This window comes from Archocentrus centrarchus, chromosome 23 (assembly GCF_007364275.1).
Source record: "Archocentrus centrarchus isolate MPI-CPG fArcCen1 chromosome 23, fArcCen1, whole genome shotgun sequence".
In the NCBI taxonomy this organism is placed as follows: Eukaryota; Metazoa; Chordata; class Actinopteri; order Cichliformes; family Cichlidae; genus Archocentrus; species Archocentrus centrarchus.
Window position 1 is genome coordinate 4,590,744 of NC_044368.1, and position 21,524 is coordinate 4,612,267.

The window sequence follows — 21,524 nt, forward strand, 5'->3', positions numbered from 1 at the left end:
TGAAGCAAACCATTTTCTCCCCCCCCCGATAGGTTTCTTCTTACACATAAACTGTTCCAAAAAAGAGAAGCCCTCAACAAAAATCAAAATCGAGTGCATGTTTTCAGTGAAGATGACTACTTGATTATTGTGTTGTGCTCATGTAGCACCACACAGCCCAGCCTTCTAGCATGAAATTAGCTGCAAATAAAAAAAAAACTAAAATTGCAAATTAACTTTGCAGTTTTTCCACCCAGTGACCTCATTAAACTCGCCTCTGCAGAGGAAACCTATTTTCATGGAGCTGCGTGTTTCTTCTCCAAGGCTCTGTTCCCCCTCTGTGGCTCCATATCTCGGCTGGTGTGTGATATCAAAATGACGAGACAAATTCTATTACCGGAAAGACACACAGGCCTCTCAATACACACTAAAGTAGTACTCAGACTCCAGTCTGCCTGCCTTCAGCATCAGCTTTCCTTTTCATATACTGTTAGCTAGCTTGAATGCTTACAGGTGGGATGGAGGACTGCCAGTCTGGCCACAATTTGTTAAGAAAACAAAAAGTGGATATTTCTGGATTCAAATGTGTGGCCTGCTGGCTTTGAGTTTTACACGTGCTTGAATAACCAATGCTGTTTCATTAGGTCCTGAGGCAAGTAAGAAAATTTCATATGTATTCAGTTTTTCTATTTTTTCTAAATCTCAGCTCATTTTCATCCATCCCGTATTCATCAGCCACCTGGTGAATATGGAAATATGAAGCTGGAGAGACATAACCTCTCTATGGATGAGGGTAGGAATGTAGATCAACGGGCAAATCGACAGCTTTGGCTTTGCACTTGGCTCGCTCTCAAACCTGCACGGTCTGCACATGTTGCGTCAATCCGTCTGTCAACCTCCAAGATCCCGAGCGGCACTTAAGTTCCTCCAGGTCAGGCAGAAACTCATCCCTTACCCAAAGCAGCAATGCAACGTATTAAACTGCTATTACTGACGCCACCAATAGGTGTAGCTTTGATAATAACTGCTGCTCTCAAGGAGAACTGATAGTAAAACAGGTGAGATGCGACTCTTTATAGATTTTGTAGACAAACGTGCGCAGATACCAGACTGTGTCGCCCAATACTCGTACTCAGCAGGACTCCAAGTCCGAGTCCTCCTAATTAACCCATGGAGCCCAGCCAGAACAAACCAGCTGGGTCGACCCTAATGTGAGTGGACCTCACTCACAGGAGAAGCTGCAGGGGCGCGGTGTTTTGTGCATCGAGTTGCAGTCAAAAGCAGAGGCCCTGGTAGTCCTATCCAGACTACTCATGCTGACTCATCTCATCTTGTGCAATAGCTGTTGAGATATTTTAGTCTGAACCAAAGTGGTGGGCTAAATGACCATCAAATCGACAGCGTGCCCTGCAGATACGCTGCACCAGCTTGCCTAAAACTGCTATTGAGTGCAAAATTGCCTCATTCAAGAGACAAAATGAAAACTCTCTTAAGTGTTGAACTGACAGTTAAAACTAATGAGGTACAAACACGCACTCTGTGGAGAAAAGGCAGACATTGTTCAAACGTCACCTGCTGCAGTCGCCTCAGGCTTTCAGGCAAAACTCCACACTAAGAAACAAAAAACCTGCTGCACAATCTTCTGCAACTGATTTAAAATGACAGGTGGGCTTCTGTGACCTCAAAAATAGGCTCCTTTCATCTTCTGCCTGTGTTTTGTGAGTACACCTACCATCTTGCAAGAAAAGAAAGAAAATAAAGTGGACTGGAGGGAAAGAAAGCAGCGGATGGGACAGTGAAGCACAACGGTCAGTTATGGGAGCATCGAGGAGCTCGAAGCTCCAAACGAGCAGCCCCCAGTGCCTGAAAATCCACTCTCTGCATTAACAAAAGCAGACGATTATGTAAGGCAACCTAAAATATTAGTATGTGGTAACTCTAGTTGCCACGGCAGCAAAGCGCACACACTGTCAGGCTTGGCTCTGAAAAACACACACACACACACACACACACACACACGAGCAAACTGCTGACATACCCCGAGGGCGGGTTTTTGTGCCTTTATTCCTGTTGTCTTTGTGTTACACATAGACAAGCAGAAGACATGACACTGTAATTGTGTCCTCTGGCCTTTAGCCGTGCAGCAAAGTCAGCAATCATTAGCCTGAGCAGGGAAAAGCAGTCCTACGGTATCAGACTGTAAAGATTATTATCATTCATGTTATTTCATCGTTCTTAATGAAGCTATTCTTCGTGCTACTCCTGAGTACAGATGGCAAACGCCCTCAGAACATCACACATCCAATCAGAGGGGGAGAAATACAGCCAGAACAAACTTGTGTTGTAAATAATGCTGATGCAGTCGACACCAAGCATAGAAAAAAAGTGCCACTAGTAACCACTCTTAGGAGCCAATGCAGAGGTGCATTCTTTCTAATGCCAGCAGGGGGCGACTCCTGTGGTTGCAAAGAGAAGCCTGGATGTACAGAAGTCTAAGGGAACCCCAGTCGATCTATAACAGCACTAAAAGTAATACAACTACGGCAAAGTCGACGTGTGTATCAGTAGAATTGGAAACATTTCGGAAATAGTAACTCACAATCGAAATGGAAGAAAAGCACAACGCAGCTTTTCAACTGCAGACAAGTTACAACCACTTTCATCAAAATGATTCAAGCTGGACAATTTGATCAATGGTTGCAACTTGTTGGGCACAGTTGGAAGGAGGTGTCTTGAGATGAGCATGCAGAGATTCAATATAAAGCCCAATACTCAAAAAAGAGATTTGTATTCCTGGTTGGGAAGTGGTTCCTGGAAGTTGATGGCAGCTGCCGGGTGAAACTGGTTGCAAAGAAGGTTCTGCACTAAAAACGAAAAGGCCAACTTGTCTGCAAACACTTGCCAACTACTTGCTGAGCTGTAGTGAAACTTGATAAAGCGCAGGTGTGAACGTTCACCTTCAAAGTGAAAGTCGTGCCTTACCACTGCAGCCAAAAGGAGCAACTCTTACTCTGAAGGCAAATGGAGAAATCGCTCAGCTTGAGGTTTCACAATGAGACTTCACTAACTAACGTTAGACTGCCTTTTCTCTGCCCTAAATCATGACAAAATAAATGTAATGCTGGGAAACACCTTTGAAAGGTCAGCGGTTTACTTGCACTGTGTCAAGAATCCAGCAAATACAAAAACTTTCTGCAGCCACAAAGATCAGAAGGCATGTCATGCTCAGTACACCGTCTCACTACAACACGCAGGACACATTTATATACATTTTCTACACACAGACACACATACACACAGCCTGCTCGTATATCAGCTGGGATGCAGTGGATCGTATGTGTAAATCTGCGGCTGTCTCTGAGCATCGAGCTCAGCAGTCCACACACGTATCGGACTTCCACTGGAAAGTAGGTCTGATGGCGAGAGCCGGGAATTATTAACATGTGAACACACACACGTTTGGGGGAGGGAGGGGCTGTGTCTGTTTTACAGAGCAGATATCTGTTCACTGCTCGCCCCGTGACCCGGGTCTGCCCTCAGGCCTTTTAGATTATTATACAGATGGGTGGACAAAGAGCCAAAACACGGTCAGCACGCCAGGGTGTTTGTCCACTGGGAGATAAAAGTAGGATATCCAGATATTGACTTGTCCAAAACACTGCAGTTCAACTTGTATCCGAGTAATAAAAAATAAACGGATGAAGGTGGCTGCCAGGATAATTAGGCTCCTGTAGTTCTCCTGGGAGGGAACGCAAGTGCAAAAATGTTGAAAATTTGATGTGAAGAAGCAAAAACAAAACAAAACAAAAAACTACAGTTCTGCTGGTTAATTTACATAAAAGCTGTAGCTCCCTGTAGAGAAGTCTGGAAGTCTCCAAGCTTTGAACTAGACAAACATGAACTATCTTTATACACAGAAGCCACAGACGCCACTGCTTTTTAGCTTTGTTCCTATCGAGGAGTGTCGATCTGATCGCTGCTGCAAACACATCTTTGATTTATAGCTTAAAGCAGAGTAAATCAGTGACAGCCTGAGTAACTGTAACTCAGGGGTGGTAATAAAATGCACTGCTGTTCCTGGTGGGGCTGAATTTTTACTGTACAGGATTAGAAAAAGATATCAACAAGTTTGAATCACAAAGAAGTAAAATACTTACTTAATGCTCCTTTATAGACCCACTGTGATCTGTAAGTTCTACTGAACACATAATGACAAATACAGTTGAAACTGCACTTATTTTTCCACTGATGTCTCAGGTTTGTAATCATTCCTTTACAGTTGCTTTAATTTTGAAAGATTACTGTGCAATAGTTTTCACATGTCCAGCTCACTTGCAGTTAATTTGGCCTGCATGTGGCCAAAGAACTCAAATGTGTTTGAAACCCCTTATTAAAGTCTTTCATTAAGGACAGCAATCAGCACCTCAAACCTGCTTATTACCATTAAGTGAAAAAGAACACATTAGGTTTGGGTGATTGGACAAATGAATCAGCTACCGACTAATGAGATTTCATTGTGTTTTGTTTCTTTTGTTCATCTCTTTGTGGGGTGTACCCCACCTCTCGCCCTGGGGCAGCTGGGATGGGCTCTATGCGCACTCCTCGCGACCTTGAACTGGACAGGTGGAAGATGATGGATGGATGGATGGATGGATGGATGGATGGATGGATGGACATCTCTTTAAGAACTGAACCCGGATGTTACCTCTTGCATCTGGGGCCATAACAGGTAAAGTCCCAAATAAAATGGATTCTTTTGGTTTTTTTTGCATACAGTGAGTTGGCACACCTCTCTGCAAACAATCACTGGTTGTTGAACTGATGGGAATGTCAGTTTCATGACTCTCAGTTAAAAACTAAATAAATCAACAAATCAAGAGATATGAAATATTAATGAAATTGTAAGTGCAATAAAAGCTTTCCAACAAGTGTTACACTGAGCACTGAGCAAGAGAAAGTGAGCAATAGGTCTAGTAAAAACATACTGCGGGCATAAAAAGCTGCTGCAGCTTCAAACCGCTGACCCGCGATGCAGCTTTTAGAGGCGGTATCGAACCGATGTCAGACCCAAATGTCAGATCTGTGCATCCCGATTGATTCTGCAGGAAAATTCTGAGGATTCATTCTTCATTCAGTATTCAGCTTTGAGGAGATATTCTAACACTCAATGAGACATTTCAGTGTGGACCTGTCACACTTAGTTTTGTAGAGACACAAAACTGATCAAACACCTGATTATGTCCACAATTTCAAAGTCAGTGATGATCTTAGTTATTGCCATTGTGAGAACACTGGAGAACGTCAGTCTGTACAGCATGCAGTGATACTATATCAGCCACTCATCAGCCTTGCAGACAGCCACTGTCTGAGCTGCAAACAGGAACGTCACAGATGTTTATTGTTTCTACTGGCCGAATGTTCAAAAACAGTTTGATCGAGGATTGAAAAAGAAAGATTTAAAATTGCTCGGTTATCTTTAATCATGAAGATTTCTTTGTTTCCTTGGCAACACCCAATCGTCCAAACATTTTCTTCCGCTTATCCATTTCAGGGTCGCGGGGGTCCTTGGCAACATAAGAAAACAAAGAAGAAAACAAAACAAAAAAAAGGTTGCTGCTATTAACCAAAAACTTATTTTAAACATCTGTATGAGCCCTACTATTATATTTCATAGCAATCCATCTAAAAAAAAGTGTGGTGACGTGTTAATCTACAGGACTGTGGCAATATGCTCCAAATTTCATGCCAATTGTCATCAGATCACAGATGACTGTTTTCACAGGGGAGGGGGTTCACAAGCAGCTACTGTAAAGCCTGCACACATGCAGCTGCTCAACAGATTCATACATGTATGAAAGTATCATTTATGGAGATTAGTGGAAGTCAAAAGTATAACAAACTTTACTGAAATCTGTGTGTAAAGCCTGGGAGATGATAGAAGAATGGTGTGTGTTTACGCAGCATTTTTCTGTAATCACAATGAAAGATTAAGAACTGGAGTCAAAGCTTGTGGTGTGTACTGTATATTAAAAAGAGGGAGAGTGGCACACCGAGTGCTACTCCACCTCCCACTAAGCCAGCTCGTCTAATGGAGCTCTGAGTAGGGACCTTGCCACGGGGAGACGGCAGCCTGGCACAAACACAGGAAATTGCCAAGGGAAACCTTTCCTTCTGCTGCTCCCTCTGCAGAGTCAGAAGATATTTATTCCTGCCTCCGATCCATCAATTTATCTTGCACTAACATGAGCCAGAGGTAGACCAAATCAAGCAAACTGTAAACACTCTGCCCCCCATGAACAATGTAATCTTCCCCTCAGTTTATCTGTTACTCAAAAAAAAAAACAAAAAACAAAACATGCATAGGTGAGACTCATCATTTGTCAAAAACCAATCAGCAGCCAGTGGCTGGTGACAAATGAACAAATCGATCCAGCGCTAATCAATCAACTCAAGGCTGTTTGCAGGAACTGTAAAAGCCCCTCTGACCAGCAAAGACAAGTACTGCACATAAATGTCAACAGGCACACCGGAAGCTGCTATGCAATAATGACATCTCATCCTGACAATAAAGATTAATGAGCTGATAAGACATCGTGCTCGTGCAGTAAATGTTTGGAGATTAGGCCGTGGAATCGAGCTGCATTGATTGGATGATGAATTGATCAACATAAATTTAAACAGCAAACATTCAAATTCAGGCGAAATAAATTCTCATTTTTATTTTTAGCCAAATCACCCCGCTGGCTGCAGCTCTCCAGAGGAAACAGTAGACTCATTCATACACACACACACACACACACACACACACACACACACACACACACACACACACACACACACACACACACACACACAGATAAATGACCATAATCAGCGATCAGCTGAAAAGCTAATTGATATTACATCATAACATTTGTCTGGCTTTTTATTATATTCCCTCTATGCCTACAGCTTTATGTGGCTCATCTATCTTCCCTATACAGAGCTGAGTTTTTAACCAACAAACACACACACCTAAAGTGAAAATCAGCTGAGGACAGGAGATAAACCAACATCTCTGAAAATGCATGCTGGTTTTTTCCCCTTTAGCCTGACGGGTCACAGCCAGTAAAAAAAAAATAAAGTAAGCAGGGCAATCTGAATGGCCGGCGTCTGGTCCTCTGTGACGCAAACTGGCTGAAATGAACGAACACTAACGAGCACTCAGTAAAAGTTCGGAGTGAAGCTGCCTGTGTGTATAGTTTAAATGTGATGCTTTTAGCTGCTCCCAACAACCGCCGGTTTGTTTGACACAGTGGCAGCTCAGCTAAATGAAAGCTGTCTGTATGCTTGTTCATCTGCCACAATCTTTAAATTTTGCATATTTGTTAAATTTGCTGTAGGCTGACAGCAGCCAACCCTCCTCTCTCCACCAGCAATACCTGCAACATGCATAATAATGCATAACGCAGTCTCGTATTAATATTAAAAGCTTATAGATTAAGATTAAGCTAGTAATTAAAGCAATTTAACTGAGCCAGAAAAAAATAATCAAGACACCAGTAAAAGTCTCATCTACAGGCCCTGTGGCTCAGTAGCAAATGCTGAACACTGCCATTAAGATCATCTCCCCCCATTAACCAATCCATCTGATCCATATATTTAATATTCTGAACTGTAGCTAAGAAAAATTTAAGAAATAAAAATCAAACCGACTGACTTTTAATGTAACCAAGCCCCACATTTATTTGAAAGGTTGCAGAGGTGCAAGCACGAACATGTCCGAGTTACCAGTGATAATTATATCCAGAAAGGTGGACATGAAGCTAATTTTAATATGAATCTCATAATAATGATAACTATTATCAATCACTTTGACCACTGTAGATCTCTGTGATTGCTGTCTTTGGCACAACCCTAATCAAGACAAGCTGAGTGCACTGGTGCTAAAATGGTCTCCGAGAAATGACAAAGGATCCATTTTTTGGCATTTAGAGGCAAAATAACCACATTAATCAATGACGATAACTGTTAGCCCTCAATGTACAGCTGACCCATACTGACTCAAAGATACTGGTATCATAGTCATAAATGTTCCTGGTGACTAATTTCTGAGTTGACTGAATGCAGAAAATGGTCTAAGAAAACATTTAGTAAACAAACACATTTAACAGACAAGGATGAATATTGTGTGTGTATTAAAGAGCCATTTGAAACAGTTAATCACAAAACAATTTATATACCAAATTAAAGTACATATCAAAATAAACTAATTAGCTTCTTGTTTGTGTTGGAAAGATAAGAACTGAACGTGAGAAAGCAAAAGCAAATAATTATTTTTGCACTCTTGACTCTGTGTTGGTCTTCTCCTTAATTCATGAGTGAATGGTAATAGATTATGGCACATTAGTCATCTATTAGTCAGCTCCATCCCAGCATGGGGCCAACACAGTGCCTGAGCCTGAACACCAGATTAATGTTGGCGTTAACCAGGTGAGGGTTTGACTGTAGAGGAGGAAATAATTGGATTGTGAGAATCCGGATAATGAGATTTTGTGGAGGGAGGCGTTTAAAAAAGAAAACTGCAAGGAGATACAGCACATTAACATCTCAATAAAGCCAGATAATCAATTCATCATACACTGATGACACAAAAACGTATTAAAACTTCCACCCATCCATTTTCTTAACCGCTTATCCAGATCAAATTCACATACAACCGGCCAGTGGATTCAAACCCTGGACCTTCTTGCTGTGAGGCCATAGTGCTAACCACTGCACCACTGCAACCCCAAATCTTAGCAAATCTTTTCCAAACACATGGCCTTCACCTATGACACAAAGAAAGAAGAAGAAAGAGCTTTATTTGTCACATACATATACATGCAGTGAGATTCATTCTCTGCATTTAACCCATCACACAGTGAGTATGTAATACACACAGCACAGCATGGAGCAGGGGGCAGCCAAAGGGCGCCCGGGGAGCAACCTGGGGGGGGTGGGCTTGCTCAGGGACCCACAGTGATGCCAGCCTGAGGATTTGAACCAGGGTCCTCTCAGTGATGAACCCTCTTCTTCTCCCCTATGCCACCACTCCAGGCAAGAAAGCATGGCTGCAGCGCTAATAAATACATTAATACATAATCACTGTTAAGTATGCTGGCATGTTAAAGGGAACACATCCTGCTCATTTACAGCTCCATTTTGCCATTACTGGACTTTACTACAGTAGCTTTGTATGTTATTTCTCTTGTTCTTGTCTTTGGTGCAGCCCTTCAGCCATTTAACCTGCCCTCCTCCTCCCTTTGAGTAAGCTTTCTTCGTATTCGCTGCCCCTTCTAAACAGAAGGTTTTAAAAGCAGGTGGGCGGGGCTTCTCTGTTCATTTTGCTTCGTTGAAAATCACCATTCAGCCTAAAAAAATCTTGAAATTATTTTTAATTTTTGTCCATATCACCCAACCCTCCGCTGTGGGATAACGAGATATTCAAATTCCCGATATTCTTTTGTTGCCACAGACAGAAGTCTTTATTCAGATGTAGGATAGGGATGTTTGGACCAACATTCCTGTCAGTCTGTCTGGTAACTGCAGGGAAAGGTGAGTCTGGACCAAAACAGTGTTATCCATACAGCCTCATGGCCAGCTTAACCAACCAGATGAGAGCATCTTTACAGTAAGTCTCTGTTTTCTGTCTTTGGTATTTGGCCACGATGTAAGCGTGATACTCTAAAATAACCCTCAAAAATCAAGGACCGAGCTTTGTCCATCACACTGACCTACGCCTACATTCAACGCAGCACAGAAAATACAGCAGCTCTTTGGATGAATATGGAAATGAAGTAAAAAAAAAATATATGAAGGTTTAATCCAGCAAACCCTGTCAGATTTACCGGCCACTCTGTTACAACATGCTCGAGAATAACAGTGATGAGTATCCCTGGTTATTTATGACTCCACTTCCTGAGGGCTCATACACCAGCCTAATGCATCACGCTGCCACAGGACCAGGTACAGGTTACACAAACCACTGCACATGTGACTGAATTCAAATCCAGCAGCGAGGGGAGCATTTATGACTAAAACCCTTTCTGGTACAAATCAAACAGAAATGGGCACAAAGTACTGTTTGCTCTGTATGAATAATAAATGAGACAGTCTCACACTGGGTGTACTGCTCTGCATCATTTCCATTACTTTATGGGCTATTAAACACTGTGCTGTGCAATATTAAATCACTCTCACACATTTTTAGTAAAATAGGGCTCCAACTCCAACAGTTTTTTTGTTACATTGAAGGCTCGTAACTTTTTTTCTCCTCAGGTGACTTAAATTAAACTAATTTGCATAATTAAGCAGAGGAACTCACTATATAGAAATCAGGAACCAAAGGAACACTGTTTTTAACCTGTAATATTATCACAACAATAAAATAATGAATACTATTGCCATAAAGCTATTAATGCATCAAGGAATTAGTTTGGTTTTGGTGACTAAATATGCTCTGGGTGTGTTAACTCAGCTACTGCCATTTAAACTGTATTCAGAGCACGTACAGGGATAGAAAAGAGTTTCACCTATGACAAGAAAAAAGGGGACAGCTGGAGGCGAAATGAGACACCGGGTTGAATGTGAATGGGACTGCTGAGCCTTCTGTCTGGAGGGGCTCACCTGTGACTCTGTGACCAAAGAGGTGCGCCTCCTGTGGGGGGGAAGAGGAGCTGGCAGACAGGCACACCTCCCCATGGGACTCAGCTGAGAATCAGCCAGGAGAGTAAACGGAAAGTACAGCAGTCAGAGACCAGTCAGGAAAGTGAGAAGTGGGGCAGAACACAAAGAGAAGCAATGGAAACGGGAAATTTAACCTTTTAGGTAAAAACTTCTTTTTAGGAAAACTTGCCGATGACACGTCTGGTGTTAAAGGGTTAATAAAAATAAATGAAATACAAATAAATTTTGACTTTTGGGTGAATCGTGATCATGATTCAAAGCGGTAAATGAAAATGTCAGTACGCTGTCTGCATCAAACATCTATCTTATCATCTCTGGTGTGAGTTTTGTGTACGTTTGCAATACTGTGACCACACACCTGAGATTTCCAGCTCCATATTTTATGTACTATTTGTGTATTTTTTCTGACTATAAATCAAGAGAGTGCGTGAATATATAAAGTGCATGCGTGTCTTTGTATGCACACATTTGCTTAGATATGTGCAGTTGCATTCATTTTTATCACCAGTGCTGTGGTACGTGCAATATCCATAAACATTATCAGTGTCTGATTATTTTGTGGGTGACTCAGATCGAAACAGCGGTCCACCCTCCATATAAGGTTCTGCCTTCGCTTTCTGTTTACAGCCTCACCTTTATTCAACCTTTAATGATCACACACACCTGTATTTAGGACAGACTCAAGGTGGGGCTTAGGGTGAGTAAATAGTCTGTCTCAATAAACTGCAGCACTAACCGAATACTGACTTCAAGTCTTAACAGGCTGCTCTCTGCACCCACCCACAGACATACTGCACTCGTGGCAGGCAGAACAGGACACGTCCACATTACACAGAGTCCTGAGAATGCAAGAAATAAGAAACATCTAAAGCAAGGTATCAGATTATAGAATCCTTTAACCGATAATGTCCTGAACCATCTTCCTCACTTCATTTTTGACCGACTGCACCTGCTCCGCTCGCTGTGCTCACTTCTCTTACAGTGATTGCCTTTAATATCAAACTCAATTCTGCTTATTTGATTCAACAGCCCTTTAAATCAAGCGCCATGCACTGAAAGTCCATGCACTTGAATGAAATCAGTTAGACTGTGATGAAGGGAATCAGTGGAAAACCCACTTGTTGTAGTGAGATTGATTTTTGAGTGCACGCATCAGGATGAAAGCATGTGTGATGGATGGACATGACATCTGACTGACACACAGACGAGCAACGGAAATCAAGAACATATTGTAATAATAACTGTGATAAAACTGAAAGAACAACACTGCCTTATATTATGTGCCCTCTAATACTACGGCCATAACAGAAAGTGTACGTCTTTTGTGTGCAACTCCTGTCTGACCAGAGGAACGGCGGTTAAAGGTCAACATCCACGGTGCTCTTACAAAAAGGTTGTAACAGTTTCTAGAGGTAATTTTTATCTTTGAACACTTCTGATGCGAGGTGAAGCAAGCCGGCTTCTAGCAGTGCAGTTTCTCAGACTTGGATGTTCATACAGTATCAGGGCCACAGTGCTGCAAAAGCCTCGAGAGACTCATTAACAAACCACAGACGGGGGGGGCAGCGCATAGAGGGCACGTATGAATGAGTCACAGGGACTGAGATACCCTGCTCCCATCTTCTCCTCAATTAGTCCCCTTTAAACTCTGTAAAAATTTAAACTGTGATCAGCAGAGACGATCCCAAGGGAAGGGGTGCTGTGGGTAGGCTTACCGCATGCAGTCGAAAAATCTATTAAGCAATGGAAAGCAGTCCTTCGGGGATCAAATGCTCAGGGTTAACAATAATAAACATGACTAAGAGGATGGAGTCATAGTAGCGAGCCTGTGAAGCTAAACGCTTCACATTCATTTTCAATTTGCACAATAGAAACTCTGAGGAGAGAAGCTAGAAATGAAAGAAAAAGTTCAATAAAAGGGCAGTGAAAATAAAGCTTGTAGCTTTAGTCAGCTGCTCTCACACAGATCATGCATTTTAAGTTTTAGCATGAAATAATGATAACTCCCTTCAGCTGATGACATCTGTCCAGTCAGTATTTTTTAACATGCATGGATGTGGATTTTGTCAGACTGTTTCTATTCAAAATAGTAAAAATCAGGATTTTAGAGCCAAGTGCAAAGTAACGTGTTTCTTTTGATACATCTTCTAATCTGTGCATCAAGTCTTTGGCTGATTTTCTGGGAATTCTGTTAACATGCCAAATGCTCAAGTTTAACCTCCAAACATCTGTGAGGTCACAGCTGCTCCATCCAAGGTTAGGTAAGTGAAACTGTCTCACTGCCTCTCCCGGTTTCAGTCCACTGATTTAAAACGGTTTTAAAAAAATAGTCAGCACACGTCACCAGGGCTGCCTGGACTGTGTGTTGCACACAAGAGAAAAGGGTTTGGGTTTCTGTACTTCATTGTATATAATTTTTGCACAAATAGAAAAGCTAAGAGTGTAACGCCAAAATAAAAGGATGAGACTTCTGTTGGTTACATATAAGAAACAGAAGTCTCTGCAGCATGTCCTGGGTCTGCTCTGGGGCCTCTTCTCAGTAGGACATGTCTGAAACACCTCACTTTCCCCCTTGGATGCCTCTAATCTCCTGAACCTGTCTCTAAAGGAGAGTCCAGACAACCTATGAAGGTAGCTCATTTCTGCCGCTTGTATCTGCGATCTCATCCTCTCAGTCACTACCAACAGCTCATGTCCATAGGCGAGGGTAGGAACATAGAAAAACCGATAAATCAAGAGATCCGTACAGGATCCACCCAACTGCTGATCCGTCTGGATCCTGCTCCACTTTCTTCAAACTTGGGAACAAAACACTGCGATACTTAAAGTCCTCCTCCACCTGGGGCATCAACGGGTCAACGGGACGCGCAGCAGAGCTTAGTCTTAAAGAAATAAGCTTTGCAGATGTTGATACTGGCTCATCAGGTGAGCCAGTGAGAATTTTAAAAGTCAAAGATCTGCCCTGCTTGTATCGTCCAATGTCGGGCGATTGCCATTAAGAATAAAAAAAATCATGAATAAACTGTGAAAAATGTCACGCTGACCGAACTACCTCACCCTCCCTGTTACTAAACCACTCATATGTCCAAAAAAAAAAAAAAAAAGTATGCTTTTAAACATTCAGGCTACATTTTGCAAAAACCTTTTAGCTCCCACATGCTAAGAGGATGCTGCTACTCGTCTGCAGCGTAAGGTGCTCGACACACGGGGAGCGACGTCGCTCGCTCTCCATTCATTTCCTATGGAGCTTGTGCGATGAGGCGACAATCGCTTGCCCTCCTCCAGCTAAGCGACCGGCGACATTCGTGCATGTGAAATTTCGAGCTCGTACACGTAGACGTGCACACGCGACCAGGCGACGCGACACAACAAGTTGGAAAATGTTCTACTTTTGTCGCTGTCGCGTGGCACTAAACCAATCAGCAAGAGTTTCATTGACTGACCAATGAGCGAAGAGTATGCTACACACTGCAGTCTGCAACCACTTTCAGCAGGAAGGAAAGCATCGTTTTAGCTGTGTTTGACTTTCCTATATTATATGACACTTCACGCAGTGATTATCGAGTTAAACATAAAAGGCAGCCATATGAGAACGTGTTGGTGCAAGACTAACGTTAAACAGACGGATAGAGAGGACTTTTGTGCTAATATAGGATGAACGCGAGGTTGTCTTTTTCTTTTGTAGAGGAGACTTAACAGCAAGATTTCTGTCAGTTCCAATAAAATCTTCAGACTCCATCCATCCATCCATCCATTCGCTTCCGCACATCCTGTTAAGGGTCGCGGGGGGGCTGGAGCCTATCCCAGCTGTCATAGGGCGAGAGGCAGGGTACACCCTGAACAGGTCGCCAGCCTGTTGCAGGGCCAACACAGAGGGACAAACGACCTTTCACACTCACATTCATGCTCTCATTCACACCTATGGGCAATTTAGATTAGCCAATTAACCTAACCCCAGTAAGTGCATGTCTTTGGAATGTGGGAGGAAACCGGAGTACCCGGAGGAAACCCACGCAAGCACGGGGAGAACATGCAAACTCCACACAGAGAGAGGGAGAGGCCTGGGCCAAGGTGGAATCGAACCCAGGCCTTCCAGATGGTATTCTAACTGTGAGGCAGCAGTGCTAACCACTACGCCACCGTGCTGCCCATCTTCAGACTCCTCATCTTTATTGCCGTGTCTGACATGGACTGCTTTGAAAATGTCTAAATCCCTCCAGTTTCATAACCAATCACATTTCTTGGAGACGGGTGACGTAAGAGCGCGATTCGCAAAGCTGCCGTCGCTATCGCGTCCCGTGTGTTCGGTTTCACCCCAGTGGCGATGCGACCCATTCGTCGCTGTCGTTTGTCGCTCCCCGTGTGTCGAGCCCATCAGACGGATAAGAGCCCACGGCCTCCTTTCATAACACAATCCATGGGTTTTAGAGCATGAAGAGGAAAATATCTAAGCAGAAGAGCACGCATGGTCTACTCTGAAGTTACACTGGATGGTACCACTCTTTTCAGCAATCTGGTGTCAAGTGTTTGACGCAATTACACTAATGTCTGTGCTAATGATATTTGATGACAATGTGCTATATTTAGGGAGGCACGCTGAAGTTCACTTTATTTGCATTTCATTTGGATCATTTCCCATAGTTCAAGGAAACATTAAGCCTCAGCTGGTGGTTCACTGTGGTTCAAGCTGAGATAAACGTCCTGCAGCCAAAGAAAAGAGCAGAGCTGAGAGGTGATGATGTGGCCCTCTGAGGTGATTTAGTCCAACACTGATCTGCTGGAAAAACTAAGGAAATAAAGCAAATCAATAAATAACAGATTGAAAATGAGAGCGTAAGTGAATGGATTTTGAGCCAAAATCAATAACCAGCTGGCAGCTCGTTTACTATCACAGGAGCTCGGCATCAGCTAATGATTCAGTAATACTACATATATAGCAACAACCCTCATAAACAAGTCTTTAGCTTAGAACCAGATGTACTTCAGTATCTGAGAAAAAGGGTTTATGGATGTGTGGGAAAGCCTGAGCCACATGTACGCCTGTATACAACCTGCTCTGCACGCCCACGTACAGTTTGGGACTCAATGGGTGGAAAAAAGAGGGGAGAAAAAAAAGTTGTAATCCTCCCTCCTGTTCTCTCTCCTCTCCTCTTGTAATCTGAGATTTTAATCTGCTTTTCAGAGTAAAGATTATCCAGCAGCTCCCGTTCAGACAGCGACCTCAAAGGCTCCGCGGGAAACACAGCGGAGTGAGGATATAGATGTGTGAGAAAAAGACAGAAATAGATTTAAAGGGTGTGGAAGAGGAAGTGATGAAGACCCTCTTTCTCACTCCTCTCAGGCCTGCCACGGCCAGAATAAGCTGAGGTCAGTGTTTGAACTCCACAGGTGGACCGTCAGAATCAGATTAGCGCTTCAAAAGAAGACTCACAAGTTAAGGTCAGAGTTTATTACTGCGGCCTTTAAGGGAACATTTGCCCATTTTTAAATTTTAATCACACTGTACAGGTTGCAAAGGTGACCTGTATTCACAAAACTATGAACTACAGCAGAGTTAACCTCGCTGATGAATAATCGTAAATCCCATCCTCCATCATATTATTCACAACACTTTTAGTTTGTATCGCAGATGTAACACCATTTAACAGTATATGCAATATACTGACCTCCATATCATAGAACATCCCTGCAGACATCCACCCGCTTCTCTAAAGATACTTCAATAAAAACATGAGAGACTCAATAACCAGCTATGAACCGGAGTCACTGTTAAATCTTAAAGTTGCTAAAGCTATTATGTTTTTTCCCAAAATTTTCTGCCTCACCAGTGTCACTGCATCATGTATTCAAATAATAAACCACAGTCAAATAAAAGGAACTCTTTATGGGGCACTCTTTATGCTTTTACTTCTCTTCTGTCACATGCTCTGATACAAAGGTGGCTGCGCATATTAAACATGGCCAAAGTTTCAAATACTGATGTCAGCGTAGTGCAAGTATTCCCTGAGAGCCACAAGCTCAGGTCTCAGACTCTAAACGCTGTGTTTCAGACAGTGTTTGCAGCTCTAATCTAACCAGAACCAATATTTACACTATCTTTTGATACTAAAATTCTGAAAACTCAACTGTACTGTTTTTTTCTCCCCCAGTACTGTAGGCAGCATATGCACTGAGCACTGAGAATTTTGTGAGGTCAGTAAAGCTCCTGTTTCACCAATACTGAAATGTAGACGGTGTTCATTTAATGGGATAACACAATTATTTGTGTAATAATTCTTATTCTGTTCAGTCCCAGCCTGAAACTGAGAAACGTCTACGAGCAGCCAGGCAAAAACAGCGGCACTCTACCTCAACAAATATTGGAGCCGCAATGAAAATATGGTGCCAAGTCACTGCGAGCACAGGAAATAAACAGGACTGTAGCTGAATACATTTGCACAGAGCAGTGTTGCTCAAACCTTTATTTAAAAACAAATTCCTAAATGGTCACATGAGGCAGCCCCACCCACCTGCTGCTCAAAATCCAATGTTTACGAGGGGCAACCAATCAGAAAAACGTTGCCTTAATGGGAGAACTAAGACTACTTGTTTCTGCTCTAGTAGAGTCTAATAAAAATAATAAAAATGTACATAGAAATTAGTAATGCCTTTAAAAAAAAGATTTTATGTGTGTATATATATATTTATTTATTTTGTTCTCGACAAATTACATAACATGCAGTATGTATATTATGTTAATTGTTGATCCTAAATTGCCTGTAGGTGTAGATGCGAGCATGAATGGTTGTCTCTCTGTCATGGCCCTGCGACAGGCTGGCATCCTGTACAGTATGTCAATAAAAGTTTACATTTTTCATTCATTATGATTTGATGTTAAGTGTTCCCTTAATTTTCTTGAGCAGTGTATATTCTAGTCAATAAATTGCTAACAGGCTTGGTTAAAGTCAGATCCGTAAATTCATGACCCCGTGTCATATGTTTCATTCACTTAATGAATAAATCATATATATGTATAATGCAGGGTTTGTCCAGCATGGAGAAATGTCGGTGCCTGCCATAAACAGTGTAGCCAGTGTTCTCATTAAGGTTCGTCTTCCTCACTCTGTCTGAAGGCACCACAGCAGGTAACACATTTCTGACATACTGCAAAATCCAACCACCAAACTAACACAGAAGGCAGGTATGTTCTTATAAGGCAAAAGTTAAGGATTATGGATGAGGCTCGGCATTCAGCACTACAGTCCAGGGCCCACGGACACCACAGTCTGGCTCATCAGTCTGGTCCTGGATGGGGAAGGAACAAAAATCTTGTTCACTTTCCTTTCCAACTGCTAGTTACAGTACTTCCAGCAGGACATCCACTTCCTAGTCAAACCAGCGGATTTCCTCCTTCACACATCTCCGTTTTTCAGAAGCAATTAAGTTGCACAATCCCGGCACAACCCTTCAGTTACAGCTTTCCATCTAAATCCTCCTTCCATTAAGACACATTATTAAAAGAACAAGACAGACCAGTTTAAAACTGTACATGTAGGTTTGTAGATCCAGATGAGCTCATTCCCTGCTCATTTTCCTCAGGCGCCCTCCTCCCACTTTTCTCCTGAGGAGAATCTCCAAATCTTGCATGGGTGCGGTTTGTTCCACACACATCCAGTAGTTTGTAGTCCACGGTGCTCTTAAACTCTGTGGTAACTTTGCAATTATATTAAAAAGGGGCAAATAACTGACAGATCAGGACTTCAAAATGACAAATTACCATAAAGGTGCACCAAGATCAGTCAGTTTATTGTCAAATTGCTCTAAGACTTGATTAGTTTTAGTTGTGACTATCAAAGTGTTAAATAATTGTATATCATGAGTACAGACGGGTCAGTGTGCAACAGAAAAAAAGCAGCCATTTATGCTCTGCTCATTTCAGCCCAGTGACGCACACACACTGTCAGTTTGGCTAATTATTTTTTCATGTCTCTCCACAGTCCATCTCAGACAGGGTATGTTAAGAACAGCTTGGAGTCCACTTCAGCAGCTAAAAACAAGAAAACGCCAGAGAAAGAAAAATGTAAGAGCGGTGTTTCTGCACTGCAGCCAGCCAGTAGCATCACCACTAGCTGTGATGATGAAGCTCACTGTCAGCGCCAACTAGAACAGGAGCTGCCATGAGAAATCACTTAAATCTGTTAAGCTTTGTTGGGCTGAGTATAAATGCAAAGGGCAAAACCCAGAAAAGAGCAGGTAAAGCAATCAATGTATTTATTTATACCATCCTCTAGGGTTAAAAAAAACCTGCAGTTCCTCAGACTCCCATGTTAAAATGCCTGGCTTCAATCACGATCGTTTACAGCCAGGAACATGAAATAGTTTTGAATTATTAGTTTTTTAGTAAATAGTTTTGTTATTGTTAAAAGGTGATGTATTTTAGCATGAAAACATTTAAAGTTTTTTTAACTTTAAACCATCTTGTGTAAGTGATGCATGTCTGGAAACTGATTATTATATCAGCACCTCCTGTCCTGAAATACTTAGGAGCAGCAATGCTTAATTTTTCCTGGCTCAGAAAGGGCCTCTGGGGCATGAATCTGCATGTAAGCACGATCTGTCCACATACATTGAAGGCAATGAGCCTGTGACCTCATTTGACAAAAATCTATGCGAGTTTTGGTTTTTTTAATAGGAAGAAAGCACTCGTGTGAATGGGTGAATGAGGCTTGTAGTAAGAAAGCACTCTGAGTGCTGAAATAGAGTAGAAAAGCACTATATATAAGTACAAGTGCATTTAAATTCCACGTAAACGAGACTGACTCTGGAGGAGCTCGTGGAGACATGCATGCTATACAAACTGTCTTGTATTTAAATACCAGCTTCATCAAGGAAAACGTTCATTACAGTCCACTCCTCTAAAGACCGATGCTCCATTTTTGGAGGCCTGATTAAAAAGTCTCCAACATACTTACAAGAGCTGAGTACACCGAGATGTTGGCAGGAGTTCAAACCAGAGCTGCATAGTAACCTTGAAAGATGTTCCACGCATTCTGAATGAGCTGGCACACAACTACATGCAAACTCCCCCCCGGTGAATTACATAAGAACTGGCAGGTGAGTGGGGCAGAGACTCCACGGAAATAGCTATGACTTTATTTACACACTGCAGAGTGTGTATTTCACTAAAGCTGCAGCTCACCCTTTGTTTTCAATACGGCTGTTGCAAATTCCAGCATTTTAACACTAAAAACAATACACAAATCTTATTTGTCTGAATCTAAAACGACTAATTATGTATTTTTAATACCCCTCAGCCATCTTTTTAAAATGATACTTTCAAGTTCATGCTATTATGTAAACTTTGATAAGACCAGGTGTGCTCAGTGCACAAAGAGCATTTCAGGAGACTCAGATATAATCTGCAGATTTATTTATCGTGGCTTACTCGGTACCAAAGAGAACAGGGCGGCCACACGTTTACATTCTGATGTAATCCTTCCACTTCAAACCAACATGCAGTTCATTCCTTCATTCAGAAAAGGTACGTTCTGATCATTTGCCTACAGCTCAGCATCCTGGCCATCACATGACCCCATACAAAGGCAAATATAATATAAACAGATGCCAGAGACGAAGCTTACAGAGCTACGTTTGATCCACAGAACCTTTACAACAAAAAAATGACATGCCTTATGTAAAATTCCTGTCATATATGGCTATTAAGGTTTAGATTTCTCTCTCACTTTTGCTTTAAGTTCCTATCCTGTGTATTGTACTGTTACTCCATCTTTCTTGACTGGAAAGCACTTTGGGTCATCTCCGTTTGTATTTAAATGACATTTAAATAAAACCCACACACAGTGTTGCATTACTGCAGGACTAGCTGGCCCCCACGGCCAGATCGCCCACGAAGAGAGATTTTAATCTCAACGAGACTTTTAGCTGGATAAATAAAGGACACAACAACCTGTTACCTGTTACCTGGAAATGTGCTCTATTTAATACAATATAAGAAACCAGTCCACAACAACGATGGCGACTGATTTGCAAAATAATTTGTTTTCAGCTTCTAACACAAGGCCACAAAGTACCACATTAATGCACGACTACACCAAATACTCATTTTTATTATCAGTTAATCTGCCGATTAATTGGTGACGTTCAACTGACCTCAGAACAGCAGCGACTTCCTGCCAACAAAAGCATTATACCACTTTGATGGAAAATGAAGTTGTATTCTATTTAATAAAATGTCAAAAAACAGTGATAATACAGAGTGGAAACTGTTATTCAAAAATGTCAGCAGATAAAAATTTAATAGGCAGAAACTTTTTTTTTTTTTTTTTTAAATCAGCCAAAAAACCCAGTCTGATTTCACATTTAGATACTAAGAGTTTATTAATTTAGTAAATAAAAGGTCACTGCACAGCAGCATCTGCTCTTATAATATTTTTATAGAAGAGCCTGAGATGATTCTTCAAACTGCTTGTTTTGTCCAGCCAACAAACAGAAAGCCCAAAACAGTAAATTAACAACAGTATATTTAAAAAAACAGAATCAGCGAACACTTCACAATCCAAGATCAGCATTTTTATTCTTGACAATAACTGGGCAGACTGGCATCAGTTTAAACATCAGGATTGTTTTTAAATAGCTCTATGAAAATCTTTTGGAGTCAGTGACTGCCTGAAGTGCAGGACCCATGGACATCACCAAATGCTACGAGTCCTCCCTTTGAGAACGAGCAAAATTACAAAAGCTGCGTTCTCATCGTCCACATACTTCTGGACCTCACTGTGTTTCTGACTGAGCTGTCATCACAGCCCGCTGCAATGAGGCAGGAACTCAGGGTGCTGCTC

At 41.9% G+C, this 21,524-nt stretch overlaps 1 protein-coding gene across 1 annotated transcript in view; it reads right to left on the minus strand.

Annotated features, from left to right (window-relative positions):
• The window catches only part of LOC115773590 (transmembrane and coiled-coil domain protein 3), a 40,832-nt gene that overhangs the window by 12,284 nt on the left and 7,024 nt on the right, over positions 1-21,524 (minus strand). The gene's annotated exons all lie outside the window — the stretch shown is intronic.